At 37.9% G+C, this 23,330-nt stretch overlaps 1 protein-coding gene across 1 annotated transcript in view; it reads right to left on the bottom strand.

Annotated features, from left to right (window-relative positions):
* The window catches only part of APBB2 (amyloid beta (A4) precursor protein-binding, family B, member 2), a 369,777-nt gene that overhangs the window by 308,200 nt on the left and 38,247 nt on the right, over nucleotides 1-23,330 (bottom strand). The window contains exon 2 of the mRNA XM_011987971.1: nucleotides 18,374-18,485. The gene's annotated coding sequence lies outside the window, so the exon portion shown is untranslated. The remainder of the gene's footprint in view (nucleotides 1-18,373; nucleotides 18,486-23,330) is intronic.

Genomic DNA, 23,330 nt, shown 5'->3' on the forward strand with positions numbered 1-23,330 from the left:
TTATCTTTCCAACATCCCTCATCACACAGTATTTATTTTTGATAAGTCTAAGTCTCCCACTATACAACAAAATATCAAACATCGTGGGATGTCCTATTTAACTTTGATTCCTGAGCTCTTGGAACCCACAGAACGCATAATGATCCAATGTATTCTTGATGAATACATAGTTGAATGAATGAATGAATGAATGAAAGAATGAATGAACAGTGTTATAATAGCAGCTGTTAATTTGGATTTATTTGAATATAAAGATTGATTCTTCACAGCAAAACACAGTTCAGGAGGCTTCTACAAAGTTATGTTTCTTCCTTTCTTTCTTTCTTCCTTTTTTTTTTTAAGACTTGGGGGTCCTGCTCTGTCACCCAGGCTGAAGTACAATGATGCAATCAGAGCTCCCTGCAGCTTCAAACCCCTGGGCTAAAGAGATCCTCTCCAAAGTTATATTTCATAAAACAAATGGCCAAAATTAATGATAAAATTAATTTAAAAAGTTGTTAATTGAAGCATTATTCACAAAAGGAAAAATGGCAACAATCTAAATTTTCAGCACCTGGGCGGCACGCAGTTTTATTACGGTCATACACTGATAGATTATGGAACTATTAAAAATGACAGGCTGTGCACAGTGGCTCACTCCTGTAATCCCAGCACTATGGGAGGCCAAGGCGGGCAGATCACTTGAGGTCAGGAGATCGAGACCATTCTGGCTAACACGGTGAAACCCCGTATCTACTAAAAATACAAAAAATTAGCTGGGCATGGTGGCGGGCGCCGTTGTCCCAGCTACTTGGGAAGTTGAGGCAGGAGAAGGGTGTGAACCGGGGAGGCGGAGGTTGCAGTGAGGAGAGATCGTCCCACTGCACTCCAGCCTGGGCAACTGAACAAGACTTTGTCTCAATAAATAAATAAGTAAATAAATAAGACAAATATGAAGGCCTGAAACAGAGAGAAATTAAGATATAACAGGAATAAAAAATGAGTAGACCAAAGTAGTATGTATGCTATAGCTACAAACGGATAAAAATATGTACACATGTAAAAAGACTAGAATGAAATACATACAAAATATATTTGTTAAAGTATATAGGTTTATGGCTTACAGGTGATTTTTTTCCACTCTAAACTTTTTGTAGAACTGCTACATTGTGGACGGGTGTGGTGGCTCACACCTGTAATCCCAGCACTTTCAGAGGCCAAGGCAGGCGGATCACTAGGTTAAAAGATCAAGACCATCCTGGCCAACATGGTGAAACCCCATCTCTACTAAAAATACAAAAATTAGCTGGGCATGGTGGCCCACACCTATAGTCCCAGCTACTCAGGGGCTGAGGCAGGAGAATCACTTGAACCCAGGAAGTGGAAGTTGCAGTGAGCTGAGATCACGCCACTGCACTCCAGCCTGGAGACAGACTCCGTCTCAAAAAAAAAAAAACAACAACAACAACTGTTACATTGCCATTTACAGGTCCTGTTGTAAAGGTAGAAGTTTCACAGTAAGTTTCTAACAGTAATTATTACAGTGATCATTAACAGGAACTTATTTCACCAAATCTAACTGCTACTGACTAGAAGATACACCAGTATTTTACGTACTATTAATAAAAATAAAAGTTATGTTACATTCATAGGCCTTAAAAATAATAATAAAAATAAAAATGCTGCCAATCATAGCTGTAAAATGTCAGTGATTGCAAGATATATCAAATTTCAAAGATATTAAAATGTGAAAAGATATGTGTCTTAGAATCAATAAAAATACGTATTATAAAGTTGTAATATAAAAATATTTTATTTGTAAAAAAGTGATCATTTGTAGTGACTAGATAACAAACTAATAAATCTATGAAAACTTTGATAGAAATCTCTTAAAGAAACAGGCTGGGCATGGTGGCTCACGCCTGTAATCCCAGCCCTTTGGGAGGCCGAGATGGGCGGATCACCTGAGGTTGGGAGTTCAAGACCAGCCTGACCAACATAGAGAAACCCTGTCTCTACTGAAAATACAAAATTAACCGGGCGTGGTGGCGCATGCCTGTAATCCCAGCTGCTCAGGAGGCTGAGGCAGGAGACTCACTCGAACCCAGGAGGCGGAGGTTGCAGTGAGCATTTCAGCCTGGGCAATAAGAGTGAAATTCAGTCTCAAAAAAAAAAAAAAAAAAGAAAAGAAAGAAAGAAAGAAAAAAGGAAATAAATGGCTTGATTCACAAATAGAAGTTTTATGTAAGAATTCTGAAAATAAAATACACAAGACATTGCACCACAGAGGACAAGCGTTCATCATGCCTCTGAGATAAAATGTTTCTGGTCCAAAAGAATTGAGTAAATGAATTATCAAAAAGAAATAGAATTGCTTGCTTTGACAGCACATATACTAAAATCAGAATAATACAGAGAAGATTAGCATGGTCCCTGCACAAGGATAACACGCGAATTTGTGAAGCATTCCATATTTTTAATCAGTACATACACATATATCAAAGCATTATGTTGTACTCCTTGAATATATATAATCTTTGTTAATTTTTTTTTAAAAAAGAAAACATAACTAGAAAATTCTTGACTTCTGAGGAGCAGGGAAGAAATGAAGGGAGAAATTAAAGTAAGCCAAGAAGCCTGAACAAGATTCTCAGCTTCAGTATAAAGTAAGTCATTAAATGATTTGTTTGAGTGGCATTTCCTTGAAAATAAGACTGAAGCTGACAGCCAGGCACAGTGGCTCACGCCTGTAATCCCAGCACTTTGGGAGGCTGAGGCGGGTGGATCACAAAGTCAGGAGACTGAGACCATCCTGGCTAACATAGCGAAACCCCATCACCACTAAAAAATACAAAAAAATTGGTCAGTCGTGGTGGTGCACACCTGTAGTCCCAGCTAATTGGGAGGCTGAGTCAGGAGAATGGCATGAACCCAGGAGGTGGAGCTTGCAGTGAGCCAAAATTGCGCCACCGCACTCCAGCCTAGGCGACAGAGGGAGACTCCATCTCAAAATAAATAAATAAATAAAAGACTGAAACTGCCTATGGCACATAATCACAGAGGTCAGTCACTGAATTACAATAACATCAATTTTTTTACATGCTCTGTCTCAAAAAAAAAAGAAAAGACTGAAACTGCCTATGGCACATAATCACAGAGAAGGTCACTCACTGAATTACAGTAACATCAAATACGGTGTAGAGAGGTAATGAGTCTACATGTTCAGTGGAATATCATGATTCAGAAAATCAGAATTAAAATTTGTAATTTTCAGACCACCGGTCCTCTAAGCTTTTCTCCCTAAGTTCACTCTTTGGCTTTTCATTTAATATAATTATGACAATTAATTAATGTCACCTAAACTTTTAGCAGTTCAGCATGAAGAAAACATAAGAAACTTTCCAGTTGGTTATCAAATCATGGGACACTACCTTAACTATCCATGAGAGTGTAACCACAATAATGCAACAAATAATAAGAACAAACTACAATAAGTAGTAAGACAAAGGCATTATCCAAGGAACAAAAAATGGCAGAGACATTCAAGTTCATTATTTTAAAGTGCTGATTATTTAAACCCTTCATGCATCTACATATGTAAGGTAAAGGTGCCTTTTTCATTGCCAAACTACAAAAACAAGAAAACCGAAGTCTAATACTGAAATAATCTATGATTATTTGTATAATAATAATTTATAAATGAAAGTCATAAAAGTCAACCTCCCAGAAAAATCAACAAAACCAAGAGGCGGTTCTTTGAAAAGACTGATAAAATTGACACTCCTGTAGGTAGACTGAGAAAAAGAAGACTAACTAAAATTAGAAGTGAAAAAGGGGACATTACTACTGTTTCTACAGCAATCAAAAGGATTATAGGAGTATAATTACCAACAAATTAGATAACCTATATGAAAAGAACAAATTCCTAAACACAAAACTTACCAAAACTGAATCATGAAAAAATAAAAAACCTGAACAGATCTATAACTAGTAGAGACATTGATTAGTAATCAAAAACCTCCCAACAAAGAAAAGTCAAAGACGAGACGGCTTCACAGCTGAATTCTATCAAACGTTTAAAGAAGAATTAACATCAATCTTTCTCAACAACTCCAAAAAACTGAAGAAGGAACACTTTCAAACTCCTATCAGACCAGCATTACCCTGATACCAAAGAAAAACAATTACACTATTAAGAAAAAGAAAACTGCAAACCATTATTTCTCATGAAAATTGTGCAAAAATCCCTAGCAAAAGAATACTAAACCAAATTCAACAGTTTATTGAAAGGATTATACACCATCATCAAGTGGGACTTATACCTGGAATGCAAGGATAGTTCAACATATGAAAATTGATCAATGAAATGCACCACATTAACAGAACAAAGAGGAAAAAACACATCATCATCATCATCTCATTTGATACAGAAAGAGCATTTGACAAAATTCAGCAATCTTTCATGATAAAAAACACTCAACAAATTAGGAATAGAAGGAAACTATCTCAGCATAATAAAGGTCATATATGAAAAACCCACAGCTAATAGCATACTCAATGGTTAATGACTGAAAGCTTTTCCTGTAAGATCAAAAGGAAGAAAAGAATGTCCACTTTCACCACTTCTTATCAACATAGTAGTAGAAGTCCTAGCCAGAACAATTTGGCAAGAAAAAAAATTCATCTAAATTGGAAAGCAAAAAGTAAAATTATCTTTGTTTGCAGATGACATAATCTCACAGGTAGAAACCCTTAAAAATTCCACATGAAAAAAAAAACCTGTTAGAATAACATAAAAATCAAATAAATGGAAAAGGCTGGGCATGGTGGCATGTATCTATAGTCTTAGCTACTCAGGAGGCTGAGGTAGGAGGATTGCTTGAGCCCAGGAGTTCAAAGCTATAGAGAATTGTGATCACACCACTGCACTCCAGTCTGGGAGACAGACTGAGGGCCTTCCTCTAAAAAATAAATAAATAAATATTGATGAAATAAAAAATGAATGGCAAGACATCCTGTGTTCATAGATTAGAACACTTAATATTGTTAAGTCATCTATACTACTTAAAGCAATGCAATTCCTATTAAAACACCAATGATGTTTTCTGTAGAAACAGAAAAATCAGCATTTATTCTCTTTTGAAATATACCTTAAAACTTATCAACAATCACCTCTATTTAATCTATAAAGTATATTCAACATCACAAATCAGAAGCTATTAAATCCATTCAGATACAGAGGATTCAATTTTTTTTTTCTTTTCTTTTGAGATGGAGTCTTGCTCTCTCACCCAGACTGGAGTACAGTGGCACAATCTTGGCTCACTGCAACCTCCACCTCCCAGGTTCAAGTGATCCTTCCAACTCAGCCTCCCGCATTCCTGGGATTACAAGCATGCACTGCCATGCCTGGCTAATTTTTTTTTTTTTTTTTTTTGTATTTTTTAGTAGAGATGGGGTTTCACCATGATGGTCAGGCTGGTCTCAAACTCCTGACCTCAAGTGATCTGCCTGCCTCAGCCTCCCAAAGTGCTGGGATTACGTGTGTGAGCCACTGTGCCCAGCCAGAACCCAATATTTTAAACAAAGTGGTATCATCACTAATACTCAGGCCTACAGTGGGACATTTTACATAAGACAATCACAGGGGAGACTTGTTGAGCTTATAATCATCAGAGAGCAGTATAATAACAAATAACGGGGGGATAGCCTTTTCCAGCAATAGATGCGTGGACCTCCACAAAATAGCTGCAGTCACAAACCAAGGCAATGTTAAGAATGGTAACCATCATCATCAGATCCAGACAAGTTGAATCTATTCAAAACTTGTATGAGGTACTCTTAGGAGTTATTATAGATTCATAGAATTTGTGATTGACAAGGACCTTAAAAATCCTGTTACATGTGAAACCACTTAATGGATAAGAAAATGAGGACTGCAGAAGAGGTACCTGATGTCTCCAAGGTCACATAAGGAGGTGGCACAACCATGACTGTAATTCAGGTTTCCTGCATTCCTCTATCTTCTCTAATCAAACTCCTGAGCTAAAGGTCAGGAGTACTACCTTAGTCTGTTGATGAAAAGGTCACTACAAAGTGGTTTCTCAAAGACTCTTGACCACATCAGTATACAAACACTATGGTTAATCAACTAACCCCTGCCCTAGCAAAGGAACCTCCCAGGATTATATGGGGAGCTTTCGTACTGATACTAGACTTTTTGACAGCTGTGGCTATTGCCATCCCAGCCCTGTGGAAAGGGGCTAGGATCTGCACTGTGAGAGGTGTACTTTCCATTGTCAATTATCCTGGGAAGAAGCAGATCCTGAGATAAGAAATGGAAACTAGCAAGGAAAGACGTGAGAGAAGGAAGGAGGAAATCCTCCCTCTTTCAGGGTCTCATTCTCTTTGATGCCTAGATTCTACATCCAGCTGTGCTGACAGTCACTTCTGAAGGCAGGGACTGGATGGTCTAAACCAGAGAGGCAGTCCAGTAGAGAGCCCAGTGAGGAATAGGTCTATGACTGCCATAACTAGCAGTTTGGTTTTTTTTTTAAAGTCATAAACTCAACTTCTATCTTCTCTAGGGAATTAAGGACATGTTTCCAGATGAGGGATGGAATGGAAAATGGGAAAGCAGAGTCCCCAAAGAGCTATCACAATGCTGGCAGCAATGCTTAGCAGGGTGAGCAATGAAAATGGGAATCTTTGAGATAGGAATCAAGGCATGATGTCCAGGCTCACCTCATCACATGAAAATGGTTTCTCTTCCTGATCACCTCAGAGAAAGGCGCATTAATTTTTTTTCTAGGTAACAAAGCTGGGAGAAGGGGCATTAATTTAACTAAGAGATCCAATGGGTTTCCTTGCAAACCATCGCAGGTTAAACACAGATTTCTGGACACCGACAACCGAGGGTGATATCCAGTGGGTGGGTGTCAGGATGACCATCCAGAACATGTACAGTCAGCATTCTTCTGATCGGCCAGAAACTGCCTACTAACTACAGGCTAAATATCCCTTACCCAAAATGCTTGGGAACAGAAGGGTTTTGAACTTCAGATTTTGGGGATTTTGGAATATTTGCATTATATACTTACCAGCTAAGCATCCCTAATCTGAAAATCTGAAATCCAAAATGCTCCAATGAACATTTTCTTTGAGCATCATGTCAGCACTCAAAAAGCATTGGATATTTTTGTATTTTGGACTTTGGTTTTTTTAGGGAAGCTCAACCTATGTTTTCAGTCTCACCCTTCCAACAATCACACATTTTTCCATCCTCAGTATCTGGTATTAACTCCTGAGCCTGGGAGACCACCAACCTTTGTGTTACACACTTCATGTTTATCCCAGATTCAGGAGTTAACAAAAATTATATTAATAAGCTAAGCAGCAGATATTAGTATTTATATTTTATAGGCTAGAAAGTTGAGGCCCAAAGAAAAAACTCATTCACAGATAGCCGGTGGAAGAGTCAAAATTTAATTCAAAGATAAACAGAATTTCCAGATTATATAGTATCAATCCCTCTACTCTGTTAATCTACCCTCTTTAAAAGATGATACTGCAGGGTAAAAGTCACTATGGGACCTGAAGGTAAATGCATCACTATTTCATAAAATATTGATATGGAAAAGAGTGTTCATAAGCATGTTTTGATCCTACACCCACGTGTCTCCTACTGCAATTATTGTCAAGCATTACCTGAACACCGAAAGCTTTTATTTTACATATATTTATATAACAAAACACTAGTTTGTTTCTTCAAATCCATGTATATGAACTATAATGCCAATTCAACCCTACTTATTAAGTAAAAAAACCTGAACATACATTATATGGCATCCCATTGAATCCCTATATGAATATCTCCTTTGATTAAAACACCACCATTTTCATCAAAAGATACAATTTAACAGAAGATTTAAGGGAAAATTTTGAATTTAACAATTTCCCTTCCAGTCATTTCTTTAAACCTCTGACAGAATCTTTGTTCTAAGAAGTTATATTATTTTACTTTCTACTTAAGAAATACATGAAAAAGGATCTGAATTAAACTACCACTGCGATGGAAACACTGAAACTCTAAATCAAAACAAGCTATGATAAGATTTTCTCAAAGGATGCCAGATTCCCTAAACACTACCCATCATCATGACAACCTTTAAGTGCCCTCTCTCCTATGGCTATGCCAACAACTGGTTGTAATGAAAGTTCATTTTGTTGAAATCAATTAATTTCTCTCTACAGTACATTTGAGCCTTTTCAGCCACTGCTCATTTTTTCTTTTTTCTACTTATAAGACATCAGACACTAGTCTGATATGTAATTTTACTGATACCACATCCACATTAAGTTCATCAAAGCAGTCTGAATGCTGTAAAGATTTTTTTTAAAAAGATATAGAATGCTACAAAATTCCTTTATTAGTAGGGTGGTTATTTAATTTATTATCCAAACCAGGACATTTTTAATATTGAAAGGGGTCAGTATCAAAAATTATGCCAGAAGAGCAGGCATAGCTAGGATTGTCCCAGCAAGTTAGTATGTATGGTCACCTAACTTATTAAGGAACCAAATCCTGCATATAAAAGCTGAAAGTCTCAAAAAATGAAATAAAGACCACGGTGGGGAAGAAGGCATAGAGGGCTCATATGTGAGCAGAAAGTCAGAAGAGTCAGAAGTCAAAGAAGACTGCAGTCTCTCTCAAGCACCAAAACCTAATGTCATTTCCAGACTACCTAGACACTGCTCTTCCTCTCCTGGTTACTGCAACAGTCTGTAAGTGTGAATTAAGTCCATCATATGCCATGTGATCTGATGCCTGGTGTATTTGTCAGCTTATTTTATTGTCACCCTCACACTCTCCCTAGATACCATCTGAACTCATCCCCCATCTATGAGGTTCCTCTCCCCTTGCTTTGGTATTTTATTTCCCATCACCGAGCCAATCAGAGTTGTACTAGGCACTATGCTAAGTTATCTTCTCCACAAAAAGGGGGATCCAAAGCTGAATTATATATAGTCCTTGCGAGGTAATTGTCCAAAATTTTTGTTTGCAAGACTTTGTTTAAAATGCAATACAGTTTTTGCTCCAACCTCCATTTCTGCATGTCCAAAGCAGCCCAAACAAGGAGTACAGCTACTAAGTATGCTGGTGAAGTCACCCCTCTGTTTATTTGCAGATAATTTTGTACATACAATGAAGCAAAAGAATTAAAAAGTCATCTTTGTGAAGGTGTCAACATTTTTACATCTTGAAAAACTTCATAAAAGCTATCCCAAACAAGACACTGTGGCCTTTTAGGGGAGCAACATATCATATACTCTTTCTTGCATTCCTACTTCCTCCTTGAAGCTGGTGAGGGACTATGTCTTTCCCATCACTGAATCACAACACCTTGCAGAGTTATCTAGCACAACACAGACACTCTGTAAATGTCTACTGAGTAAATGAATGAATGAGGGGCTCATGATGATTTCTTTCTTCTACAACGCTGTGATTATATATTAACTACTTTTTTCTTAATCCCGGCTCCTCAAGATCTTTGCTCCAATGATTATGTCCTCTTAAAAGGCAGCCCCTATATAGTAACAGCTTTGAGGTCAGCCAAAAAATCCGACCAAATACCCAGCAACTTAACAGCAAGGTAACCTTGAGCAAGTTTTGTAATCACTCTCTATGCCCTATTTTTTTTAATCTATAAAATAGACACGTTTTGCAAGGTTTTGTGGTATTCGTGAGATCTAAACATAACTTATACAAAGGGCCAGGCAAGAATCCAATAAATGTTAAATAAAAGAATAAATTGCTATTCTTCTCTTCTGTGATCCAGATCAAAATGCAGTCATCAAAATCTAATTTGCCAAAGCTGATCTTCGTTCAAACAACAGATATGCATCTAGGGCAATAAGGCACAACTAGAGTCTGTCTGCTGTTGAACATCAAAGGAGGAGTTTAACATCTGCTTTTAAATGCAGGAAAACAATAATTAGTTCACCAGTAAAAGGAAAAGTTCACAGGATCTTATTTGCTTTACCAAAGTATCGAAGTATTAAGGGATTACCAGCTTACAGCAGACTGAAGCTTTCTTGCAGGGATCACATAGTGGGTGGAGGCAAACGTGGAGATGGGTTTTTAAAGTTGGCATTGCTAGATCCTGCTTTTCCCTGTCAAGAATGCACAAGCCAAGTTTGCCCTTAGTTTAAAGCACAAAACTAGGCAGCTACAGACAACAAGAGTAAGATTTGGTCTGAGTTCGAGACCAGCCTGGCCAATATAGTGAAACCCCCGTCTCCACTAAAAATACAAAATTAGCCAAGCATGGTGGTGTGTGTGTGTAGTCCCAGCTACCTGGGAGGTTGAGGCAGAAGAATCACTTGAACCCAAGAGGCAGAGGTTGTGGTGAGCCAAGATTGCACCACTGCACTCCAGCCGGGGCAACAGAGTAAGACTCCGTCTCAGAAAAAAAAAAAGATTTCATTTGAACAGAGTTTTCCTTCAACTGTGCTCGCTCTTCCAGCAATCTAAGATGTAAAACTTCAAAAGAGAAAAATATCACCGGCCTCTGTTCAACTTTAAATTCATGAAAGAAAATATGAAACTCTGCTGCAGGAATACATTTGTTTTTGCTGTACAACAATGTTCTAAGAGACCCATTCTGCTGCGGTTTCACCCTCTCATTCAGGCCACGCAGAGGCCAATGGGAATAAAGAGCTCTCCTGTGTTCTATTTCCAGAACACCTGAACTTACTGTCCGACTGAGGCTATGAGAGCTATTTAGAGGCCCTTACCTTCCTCTTTTCCAGTAACATCAGCAGAAATGAGCTATAAAACTTTCCCTAGGGTTTGGTTTCCTTTCTCACAGCTCAGTTGTGCTGCTCTCCTGGAAGATGAAAGAAACCCCAGAGTTTTTCAAAGTCCAGATGAAATGTTGATCTCAAGTAATATTTTCCATTTTCTTAAAAGCCATCATTTCCTACTTTACTCAGGCACACAGAGCATGAAGCAAAGCCCAAACTACCTCCTTAGGGTTCACGAGAGTAGATGCAGTCAGTAGTTACAAGAGCATGTGAACTCTGGTTTAAAAACAGCAAAGGGTCATCCTGAGATAAGCATAGGCTATAATACTGAAGTGCTAAATTCTGTCCTACAAGCTCACAATTTTGGCTTCCTTTTAAGGGTATCTGAGCAAAAAGTGGCTTCCAAGTGGATAAGGATTTTTTTCTTCCTAAGTTCCTAAAGAACCAGGTACATGAACCTATGATCACAGCCTGTTTTCTTACCCATCCTTATTTCCCAGACATTTTCTGGCCAAGGGTTAAAAAGTTCATAAGTAGGGCCGGGGGTGGTGGCTCACGCCTGTAATCCCAGTACTTTGGGAGGCCGAGGTGGGTGGATCATCTGAGTTCAGGAGTTCAAGACCAGCCTGACCAACATGGAGAAACTCCACCTCTACTAAAAATACAAAATTAGCCAGGCATGGTGGTGCATGCCTGTAATCCCAGCTACTCAGGAGGCTGAGGCAGGAGAACCGCTTGCATCTGGGAGGTAGAGGTTGCGGTGAGCCAAGATTGTGCCATTGCACTCCAGCCTGGGCAACAAGAGCGAAACTCCATCTCAAAAAAAAAAAAAAAAGTTCATAAGCAGAAGAGATGGAATCCAAACCTATACAGTCTGACTCCAGGGCGTCTGATAGTCATTTGCCCTTAACTGTCACGTTGTTGTCTACATCTGACTCCAGCAGGCACCAAACAACAGTGACTGTCAGCTATAATAAGTATGTGAGGTAGTGCATATGTTAATTTGCTTAATTTAGGATTGACACAATGTATACACATTTCAAAACATCATGTTATATATTATAAATGTATATAATTTTTATTTGTCAATAAAAAGAAGAAGAAAACAAGTGACCACTGGCCCAAGGGCCTCCACATGAGTTAGAAACTGACGTCCTTACTAATATGAATGACAATGTAATATTTTTTATGAACTCAAAAATATCATTGACGACACTGGAGTTTTACACCTGCCACAGCAATGAAGCAGCAAGCATAGCTTTATAGCCTCCAAAAAGGGCTTGCAAGAAGTACACTTTAGTCTTGGCTTCAGTCTTTGACAGCAAGTCACAAATTATTTTTCAGATAAAATGGCAATTAGGAATTTCTTGAAACTTTAACCATCAGTGCAAATACCAAACTAACATCCAAGAAGCTCTTTTTAAGTTCTACTGGACTACAACTGCAACTGAAGCTTTACCTATAGAATGAAAAATTATTTAACTTTAGAAGACAGAAGGAATCTTAGCGATTATTAATTCTATCAATTTTAAAAGAGGGAGTCTCCCTTTGTCACCCAGGCTGGAGAGCAGTGGTGCCATCTTAGCTCACCACAACCTCTGCCTCCTGGGTTCAAGCGATTCCTCTGCCTCAGCATCCCGAGTAACTGGGATTACAGGCACGTGCCACCTCGCCCAGCTAATTTTTGTATTTTTAGTAGAGACGGGATTTCGCTACGTCAGCCAGGCTGGACTCGAACTCCTAACCTCAAGCGATCCACCTGCCTTGGCCTCCCAAAGTGCTGGATTTATAGGCATGAGCCACCGCACCCAGCCTCTGTCAACCACATTTTATTGTCTTATTGGTCATATTTTATTAAGCAAGGTGCTATGAAAGACAAAAAAATTAATGAGACTTGACCCCAGCCCTCAGGATCTTACAGTATAGCAAATTAAATGAAACGTTACATAAATATCACTCAGTTCAAGTTGAAAACAACAAAGGATGCAAGGAGGATACTAAAGGAGTGAAAACAGAAAAGATCACTTATAAAATGTGGCAAAATGGTTAAGAACATAAACATGACCATCACAGTGATGGGTTCAAGTATTAACAATGCCACTCCTTGGCTGTGTGACATTAGACAAGTTATTTTACCTGCCAGGGGCTCAGTTTCAAAATCTTGAAAATGGGGTAATAATATCCACTGCTGAAAGCAGATATAAAATTAAATAAAATAAAACAGGCAAAGTTCTTAGTACAGTTCCCAGCACACTCTCAGGGTTACACAACGGCTAGCAGCAGCCTGCAGTCCCAGATCTATCATTTCTCCATCTCTCATATTTCACCACTTCTCTTAACCGGTCTCTCCAGGGCTCTGTCAGACCCTATTATTAATTCTACTTTAAAGATGAGGAAATAGGCTTTCAGAGGATAGGGAACATGCCCATTGACAAACAGCCAATAGCTTAGTATGCCCACCTCCAGGCTCTTAGGCCCTAGGGTACACTGTTTTATCTTTACTTATCTAATCCTATTGTTTTCAAAACAATTAAAAGCAAGTAGATCATCCCATTGTGCAAATTATAAAAGGTGCTCTCTCTAGGCAGGCCCAGCCCCATGAGTGCACAGCTTGACCACATGTGTGCTGGGTGATTCTAAGTCCTCCTATCTGCTGCTCACACCTACACTTCTGCAGTGAACAATCTACACAACCTCACATGGTGGCCCTGGGTCTCCAGCCTCTGGTCTTCTCTTTTCCAGACTATATTCCATGCTACTGCCCAAGTGATCTTTATAAAACTCCCATCTAATAATTTCTCCTTTTAAAACTCTGGATGACTATTTATTGTTTAGAAACTCTAAGTCTCTAGCATGGCACACATGTGACCCTTCTCACTCTGGCACCTTTTGGATCTCAGGGTCCACTCTGTTCTCCACACTCCATACCCCAGCCACGGTGGAGTTCTTGCCACTCTCTGGATATGCCATGGGCTCCCATTCCTCCATGCCTTGGCATATGCTTTTTCTACAGCCCCAGTTATCTCCCTACTTTCCATCTTCTCACACAGCCCTCAAGTCATACTTCAGTTCCAGCTCTTCAATGCAGTGAACAGACTTCCTGATTTCTCAGCTGAAAGGACTGCTTGTCCTTTGCATACCTACAGCATTCTCGAATCAGCTTTCACCACCAGCTCATGGGAGTCAGGAAGATATTGCAGGGCTTTGTAGTTAGATGCATCATAATCGGAAGCCTGACTCAAACATGTTCTAACTGTATGAAGGTAGCAAGTTACTTTTCCCCCGAGTTTCAATAACGCCCACCCCTAGAATTCCTGTGACATCAAGTGCTTAATATCAAGTGCTTAATGGTATGGCCTCCAAACTTACTTGGGCAACAGAGTCACCCTAAGGGCAAAATACCCAGAAATCCTGATAGATATATTTAATTGTATCATGTGAACTCAGAAATATTCTACTAGAAAAAAAAATGATGACACTATATGCATACGGGCTTCCAAATATAAAACGTGTGTGTACACACACACATCCATGTTTTCAAAACCACTCTCTACATTTACCAATTAAATGTTTGTAATTTGTTTAACTTTCCTTTTACCATTTCCTAATTTAACTTAAAAAGTAGCAGCAGGTACCAAAATCGTAATGGGAGGGAAAAAACCCTAAAAATTAGAAAACTATATTCCTAACTTATTCTGAAAGGTATAGGTCAGTAAATATCATTATTGAATTTTAGTCATTGAATGTCTCATCTAACAATATAATATCCATTCCACTGCTTTTCACATTGTACATGCTACATAAATGTTATTTAAATCTAATTTTGAAACTCAAATTAAGTTCCCTAAAAGGAAGGACATACCTCGTTCATCTTTGAATAATGAGCTCCTGGCACACAGTAGTTGCTCAACAAATGTTAGCTCAATAAATGAACTAAAAATTAAGAAAGCACACAAAGGTTTATAAAACATTCTGGATCTCCAATTAACCCGGACTGCGATTTGCTCCATAAACAAATTATATTCCAAAATCCATCAGTGTTCCTTCTGTACCCATCATTTCATCTGAGCTACCTGGAGTTTCTTTGAAGAAAGAAATACGTAGGTAAAATCCTCCCTTAGGCACAGAAATATTGATTAAGACAGCTCAGCGGGAGGAATATGTCACCTGCACTCTTGTGTAATGTAACAAAGGGACCAAAGAAGACACAAAGCTTTATACACAGCACCTGTCAGCCAGTGACACTTACCATTTTGAACACATATTCAGACCCATGAGCCTCCTATTCAGAATATGTCTGGTTACAGTAAACATGGTAAAGATTCTAGATGGGGAATCCTTTTCTGATCTGTTCTCATATGAAGAACCTACGCCATAGATTCCACATATTTATATTCCTTTCTAACTGAAAGCCAGGATAGCCTAAAATTAAACAAAAGTCTAAGATCCAATTGTTTCCCTTTCATTAAAAATCATGCTGTAGGTAAATACTTACTGGCATAGATACGCATTATTAAGTGGAAAAAGTAAGTTACCAAACAACTTGCTGCATACTCATTTAGGGTTAACATAAAACCAAACATAGACATGCATTAAGTAGGATAGTAAAATACAAACTTTTTATTTCCTTTAAAATAATCCATGGCTAATTTTTTTGAAGATAGGTTTATATTTTATTACCATTATAGACTCACGTTTCCAAAAATCTACCTCAAATAATCAATTTTCTGAATTGCTTGAAATGCTTGAAACAAGGAAGACTTTGAAGACACACGCAATTAAGAAAAAAGTGAAAGTAAAGGACAGAGGTTTAAAAAGAAGTGTGGAGGTTGTCTAGGGTTCCGAATTTTCTCTAAAATTGTGTGTTTGCTTTTCCAAAAAGAAACCACAAAGACATTTAAGTATCCCTTACAGTTTTCAAAGAGCCATCAGAAACACTCTCTTACAACTTTAATAAATATCAGAAAAGACATCTCCCTCCCTCCCCTCCCATTAACTTCCATAAAACTTAACTAGTTCTTCAAAATCAGATTTATGTGCAGTACACTTCTGCATTATAACCTTCTCTTTTTTAAAACCTTAAGGGTACATTGTAAACATCCTTCTGCATATATAAATATTCACTTGTAACATCAACTTTATTTTTACTAATTTTTTTTTTTTAGAGTCAGCGTCTCACTCGAGTGTCAGGCTGCAGGGCTATGGTATGATCATAGCTCAGTGCAACCTCAAACTCCCGGGCTCAAATGATCCTCCCATCTCAACCTCTGGAGTAGCTGGGACTACAGGCACTTACCACTAAAGCCCAGCTAATTTTTTATTTTTTGTAGAGACAGGGTCTCTTTTGTTGTCCAGGCTGGTCTTGAACTCTTGGGCTCAAGCAATCATCCCACCTCTGCCTCCCAAAGTGTTAGGATTAAAGGTGTGAGCCACGGCGTCTGGCCTTAACATCAAGTTTAGTGCACAGAGATCTTTTTGTCACAGTCTCTTTGTCACAGTCCTCTGTAACACAGGACTGTCTTTAGCTTACTGTAAACACACAAGTCCCACAGATGCCTTCCCTCTACAAAATGGAAACACAACTTTTACAACAATGCCACAATGTATCCCAAAAGGGAATATTTTGGTATAATGTAAAGAAAATATTGTACTAGAGATTATGTGAAATTTGAAAGAAATGCTGTTATTCGAAAGGCAGCTTAAGTAGCTTACTTTCTGAAGCTAAGTTATATTTCCAATCTAAACACCACTGCAAATATCTAGACCCTGAAGCCCAGAGAATCAACTGTTTGACCTTTTTGTTCTATTTTTGTAGACAGACTGGGTGGCCTCCAACATAATCCTTTTTCAAATATCCTTCTAAAATGGAATAACAACTACAACACACAACTACAACACAAATATGTCTTTTAAGATTAACATGTTATTACAAGACTAAAAAATTCAACCTATAAATTTCTATTTTTAAAAAATTCCACTGACAATAATATTTCACTATTACAAATATTTCACTGTAACAAAAAAAATATTTTGGGTGAGATTTTCAAAGTCCTTACTTTCAACTAATTCATATTTTAGCAGAGACTTGACAGCCCTCAGAAATTACATGTGTATGTGCAGTGTCTGTGTATGTCTGTGTGTATATGTGTTTGTGTGTTGCACATACACATACATGTTTTTCTGTTTGTTTTGTTTTGTTTTGAGATGGGAGTTTCCCTCTTGTTGCCCAGGCTGGAGTGCAGTGGCGCAATCTTGGCTCACCGCAACTTCCGCCTCCAGGTTCAAGCAATTCTCCTGCCTCAGGCTCCCTAATAGCTGGGATTACAGGTATGCACCACCATGCCCAGCTAATTTTTTTGTATTTTTGGTAGAGACGAGGTTTATCCATGTTGGTCAGGCTGGCCTCGAACTCCCAACCTCAGGGGATCCGCCCACCTCGGCCTCCCAAAGTATGTATTTTTTCAGTGCAAATATTTAACTTCAAATAAGCTTCAAAACTCAAGACCCTTACCTTATTATAGTTATTACAAAATAATACCCAATTTAATAATTAAACGTATAGTTAAATACGATAACAATAGAGCTATAAAATCTGATCTTACTATTTAATGCTTTCATAGAACGAAAGCTAAGTTCTGTTCTGTCTTGTTTTATTTTAAACATGTTTCAACTAGCTCATTTGTACTGCCAGAAATAGAGAGGAGCTATAAGACACAAAGCATAGAAAGTTTAGAAAGTTATCTAGTAATTTAATAGAAAAACAGTTCCTATTGTTGATAATGTTTCTGGAGCATGCTAGAGAGGATATTTGTGTGTGTTTATGTACGTGTACGTGCATATTTTATTTTGCATATATTCTTACGGGCATTTGATCATTCATAATTCCAAGTAGTATCCATTAAAAAAACAGATCGACTTTATACATCTGTAAGGTCCATTTTTCAAAAAGATAAGAACATAAAACTGAACTTTCTGGTTCCAAGCAATTTTTTCTAAAACACAGCAAAAACATTCAACAAGTGTCTCAATTAGAATGTCTTATAGTGCCCTCAAAAAAATTCTAAAATAAAACTGGCAGGTGCATCAATTCTTCCAAGACAAAGCTACAAGATGAATTTATTGGACAAGCAATTCCACATTTTGCTTTCCTTTCCAGACAAGAAAAGTACCAAGTTGATTTCATCCTTACTCTAAAAATTCAGAAACAAAAAGCCTATCCAAAATATCTAAAAGTCTAAACACCTGAAGCTCAGACAACTGGATTCACTTTTCTGTCACATCATATTACATTGCCTTGTATTTGACATTTAACCACTTGCAAATCTGATAAAAGTTTTGTCACAACCTTGAGGACTCAGTTTATGAAACTCAAAAGAAATGGCACAACGTAGAACATCATCCTAATCTCTTGCAGGTTTTTTTTTCATACAAAGAGGTTTCCTGAGTCCCCTTTCATGTTATACATCCATAAAAACATGTAAAATTTATTAAGCCAGGAATGAAAGAAAGTAGAAAGCCACAGACCTATTGTTAACTTTCTGAGAGAGGTATAAAAGAATTTTTTAAAAGCAAGTTTAAAATTACTTACTTTTCCCAGGTCTTCGATACAAAGCTCAGAAGGCAAGCTCCTTTTTTTCCCCACAAAGTCTGTTAATTAATAGCAATCACCCAAGGAGGTCAGGCAGCCCAAAGAGATCGATCTAGAAATTGTGTAGAGACAAAAATTTTAAATTAAAAATCAGATCAGAAATGAAAAATCAAAATACCCCATTGCAATTCAGAGTATCTCCGCATCAATAAAATAAAGACGTCATTGGGATCCTTAAATGATGAGAAATGTAAGCTGTCTTTCTTTCATAATATACTAACAAGGCTTTCTAAATCTAGATGGCAGTTCGATCTGTCACCTTTTTAAAGTTTCCAAAGCAGGAACTAGCGAGGCTTCTTGGCAACCACTCCTGTTAAAAATGTCTTTCTCAGGGAGTCATAAAAAGGAACCGAGGGAGAATCTGGACTTCTAATTATATTGTGACTTGGGAAGGAAGGTCTTCTGAAATCACGCTTGCCAGTTCCCACTTTCAAACATGAGCTCATCTTATAAACACAGAAGTAGTTGTAAATAGAAGTGAATCACAACAACAATGAAAATTATCAACAACTTTTAAATACTCTTCAAATGTATTAAGCACACCTTAATTTCTGCAGGTAAGAATGGGAAGAGAGAGCCGTGTTCATTTTTTCCTAATAAAACAGAAAATCTGACAATTCTGCATGATTACTAACCTCATTTAAAACATGTAACTTCCAGGCCAGGGCGCGGTGGCTCATGCCTGTAATCCCAGCACTTTGGGAGGCAGAGGCGGGCGGATCACAAGGTCAGGAGTTCAAGACTAGTCTGCCCAACATAGTGAAACACCATCTCTATTAAAAATACAAAAAAATTAGCCAGGCGTGGTGGCATGTGCCTGTAATCCCAGCTACTTGGGAGGCTGAGGCAGGAGAATCGCTTGAACCCGGGAGGTGGAGGTTGCAGTGAGCCAAGATCATGCCACTGTACTCCAGCCTGGGTGACAGTGCAAGACTCCATCTCAAGGGGAAGGGAAGGGAAGGGAAGGGAAAAGATGTTACTTTCCCAACAATTGTGCAAATGGATTCTAAGGCAACAAAATCATTAATAAGATAAAATAGTTTAAGTAGGCAAAACAGATGCCATATGTAACCTATAACCTAAAGTCTGCATACCCCTTGGGCTCTCCTATTATAGGACTTATACCAGATGTAATTCTAAGAAGTGTGATACAGAAGCCACAGGAGATTGAGAAATCAATTAGAAAGAGGGCACAGCTACAGCAAGCAGTCGTAACTAAAAATCAGAGAGAACCCTACAAACACCATAAGTATCATTTATTACTATTGTCATTGTTACTGCCAACATTTATATACTGTTGACTCTTACGCCAGGTTCTTCTCTGTGTCTTACATGTATTAACTCTACTTTAGACAGGGACAAGCAGAATTAGGGACAAGTAGAATTTCACATTTCACTTATCCCTTGGGCATCACTGTATTACCATACAGCATGCTCAGTTCTGCTATAACGCTTGTGTTTGTTTCAAGAGAACAATTTGAGTGTAACTCGAATTTCATGGTTTTTCTTTGGTTTTTTTGGTTGTTGTTGTTTTTGAGACGGAGTCTCACTCCGTCGCCCAGGCTGGAGTGCAGCGGCACGATCTTGGCTCACTGCAAACTCCGCCTCCCGGGTTCATGCCGTTCTCCTGCCTCAGCCTCCCCAGTAGCTGGCTAATTTTTTGTATTTTTAGTAGAGACGGGGTTTCACCACATTAGCCAGGATGGTTCGATGTCCTGACCTCGTGATCTGCCTGCCTCGGCCTCCTAAAGTCCTGGGATTACAGGCGTGAGCCACCGCACCCAGCCAAATTTCATGTTTCTTTATGTGTGAAATACTAGGTTATCGCAGAAGGCTGCACTCAGGCCAAACCCAGCTGCATACGGTTACACAGAATGAACACAGCCCATGCCTCAAACATCTACCAGTGACTTTGGTCTCCACCCGTGTGCTATAAGCCACACCAATCTGTATCTGGTATCCCGACTCCATCTGATTTCAGGTAATCTGTCTGCCACCACTTCACAATAACTCATAAGTGGCAACCCTTCTAAAGCACCAGTTCACAAGCAAATGTCAGGACTTTTTCGAGGTGAAGTATCATATTTATTGTACTATTTATGTATTAAACCATTCAATATGTGAAAAATTTGTGCAACTGTACTTATTCAATTCCCGTCCCTTTCTAATGTGTCACTGGTCGTTTTTTGAGTTTTGTGTCCCCAACTGCATTTCCCTCCTAAGCGCATTGTGAGTTTTACTGCAGGATTCTGCATAATGTGGTTTTAGGAACACATATATCATTTTATCAGAATTGACTGTATAATAACTAGTGTTCTATTTATCCAGAAGGGGTGAAATTGTGATTTTCATATTTTGTCATTATGTTTAAGAGGACAGCAACATACTGTAATGCAATTTAAAAAAGATTTTCCTTCACAATGTTTACAATTACCAACCATAGACACTTAAGGGTCAGCTTCAGTTAAGTGATAAATTTATTGATGTAAGGTTCCCTAATGGTGTTAAAGGAGATATTACAGGACCATTTTGGACAGATCAAGATGATGGTGTTATAAAGATAGATTCTTGTAGACAAGACAGCTTAACTGTAATTGCTGGAAAGGACAAACTGAATGGAATTACTTTTCATTCTTAAAAACCAATAAATTAAAAAGACTCTAAATTTTCTTTTAAAGAGTTCAAGATAGGCATAAAGATACATACAAGGAATTTTTCTATTATAAGTAATATTATTGCAAATAATTTTAAAACACAATACTCAACAACGGATAGTTTTCAAAAATCTGAAGAATATTTAATAAAAGGAGAAACTGCTCTTAAGCAGCATTGAGAAAGTAGATTAAGTGTAATATATTCATCATCATCCCAGTTTTGTTTATAAGTATCTATATCTAGAAAAAAGACAAGAAAGAAAAAACAATGCCAACATTTGAAAAGCTGCTAGTTACAAATCGCAGAATTACAACAGAGTAATTTTTACTTTCTTTATATTTTGCATTAGTGGAAACATCCTTTTTACCCCCACTTTAACATCACATGTGAATCCAGCCAATAGAATGAAGGCTAGCCGAAGAACAAAGAACATCAGGAGCCTCCTTGTCAATCACAAGTATTAACAGGTCCAGTCATGTGGCTGAACCTCTGAAAGTGTTTTCTATCTTATAATTCAAGAACAAATACAGTCCGTCTAAATGGGGATGTTTAAAGTTTATAAACCCGTTACAGAGGCCAAAATATAATTTGCTTTTACAGGCTAATACAGTCATGGATTTAGTAAAATCCAGTTGAAAGATTTTTAATTATATAATTGTATCTAAGCTGTCCTAATATCTGAAAGAAATTTCATTCTGAATAAAGAAATTGTATTCTGGATAAAGCTCCTTTCAAACAAGATCAAGATTAAAAAATATGAAGAAGGATGCATTTGGGCATAGGGATAAACTTCTAGTTTGAGGAGTTTTAAATAACAAGTAGGAAAAGACAGATTGATCTTTATAACCTCCAAAAGAATGTGGCTATATTAAAATTTTCCCAATAACAAAAGTTGACTTTAAAAACTTGCCAAGAACAGTGACTCTTTTAGTCATGAGTGTGCTTAGTTTAATCCCACACATTGACATCGCGTAAGAACTGAAGGTTGAGGATATACAGGAATCAAGGGCCAATTTGGGACAACTTGGCCACCACACATGTGAGTTCACTCACCCACGCTTGGCTAGCAGTACATTTATTTTATTTTTAATCTATTTATTTTTGTTTTCTTTCCAACTATGATTTTATGTTCAGGGGCACATATGCAGGTTTGTTACCTGGATAAATTGTGCTTTGTGGGGGTTTGGTATGCAGAGTATTTTGTACCTAGGTAATGAGCATAGTACTCAATAGGTAGTTTTACAATCCTCACCCTCCTCCCATCTTTGGCCCTTCCACTCTCCCGCTTCAGACGGGTCCCAGTATCTATTATTTCCATATTTGTGTCCGTACATACTCAGTGTTTAGCTCCCACTTATAAGCGAGAATGTGTGGTATTCGGTTTTCTGTTCCTGTACTAATTCTCTTAGGATAATGGCCTCCAGCTCCATCCATGTTGCTGCAAAGGAAGTGATTTAGTTCTCTTTTATGGCTGCATAGTACTCTAATGGGTATATGTAACACATTTTCTTTCTCCAATCCACTGTCAAGGAGCACCTGAGTTGCTTCCATGTCTTTGCTATTGTGAATACTGCACTAGCAGTACATTTAAGTGACGTGTCCCTTTTCACTTTCAGTTTAGCTTTCCTGGCATACCTGCACACCCAGTAACTACTTCATATAGGGCAGTTACTTTAATAAGACTCCCACTCTCAAGAATGTGCTGAGGATTGAAAGTCAGTGGTTGTATGTGTAGGAGTGGGTGGTAGTTTTGTTTCAGAAAATTATAAAGCAGTGAACATTCAGCATACATAGCCGAATAATAACCATATCCCTGATATATAATGCATAGATATAGTGAGTAGTCTATTTTTGTTTTGTTTTGTTTTTTACTTCCAAAAATGCTGACACACATGAAAAACGAAAACAAACCCTTATGTTTTAAATGTGTTTTTGTATTTTTCAGCATTTTCATACAGGTTCTCTACCAAATTACTACACGTTTTGTTTCATTTTAGCAAATAGAAAAGGCAAAATAAACATTTTAAATTATGCTATTATATAAAAAAAATCATGGAAGAAACACGGAGCTCCAGACAAATCAGTTTAAGGTTTAGAGACTCTTCAGAGACTCTATCATTATATCAAATGCACAATGACTGCTTTGGAAATTTTGAAATTCCTGGTTTTTGTGTCTCACAAGTTGCTGCCTAAAATGCTGCGCATATGCACCTTTAATAAGTAACCAAATATTGGCCGGGTG

Source organism: Mandrillus leucophaeus, unplaced genomic scaffold, assembly GCF_000951045.1.
Source record: "Mandrillus leucophaeus isolate KB7577 unplaced genomic scaffold, Mleu.le_1.0 Scaffold320, whole genome shotgun sequence".
Taxonomy (NCBI): Eukaryota; Metazoa; Chordata; class Mammalia; order Primates; family Cercopithecidae; genus Mandrillus; species Mandrillus leucophaeus.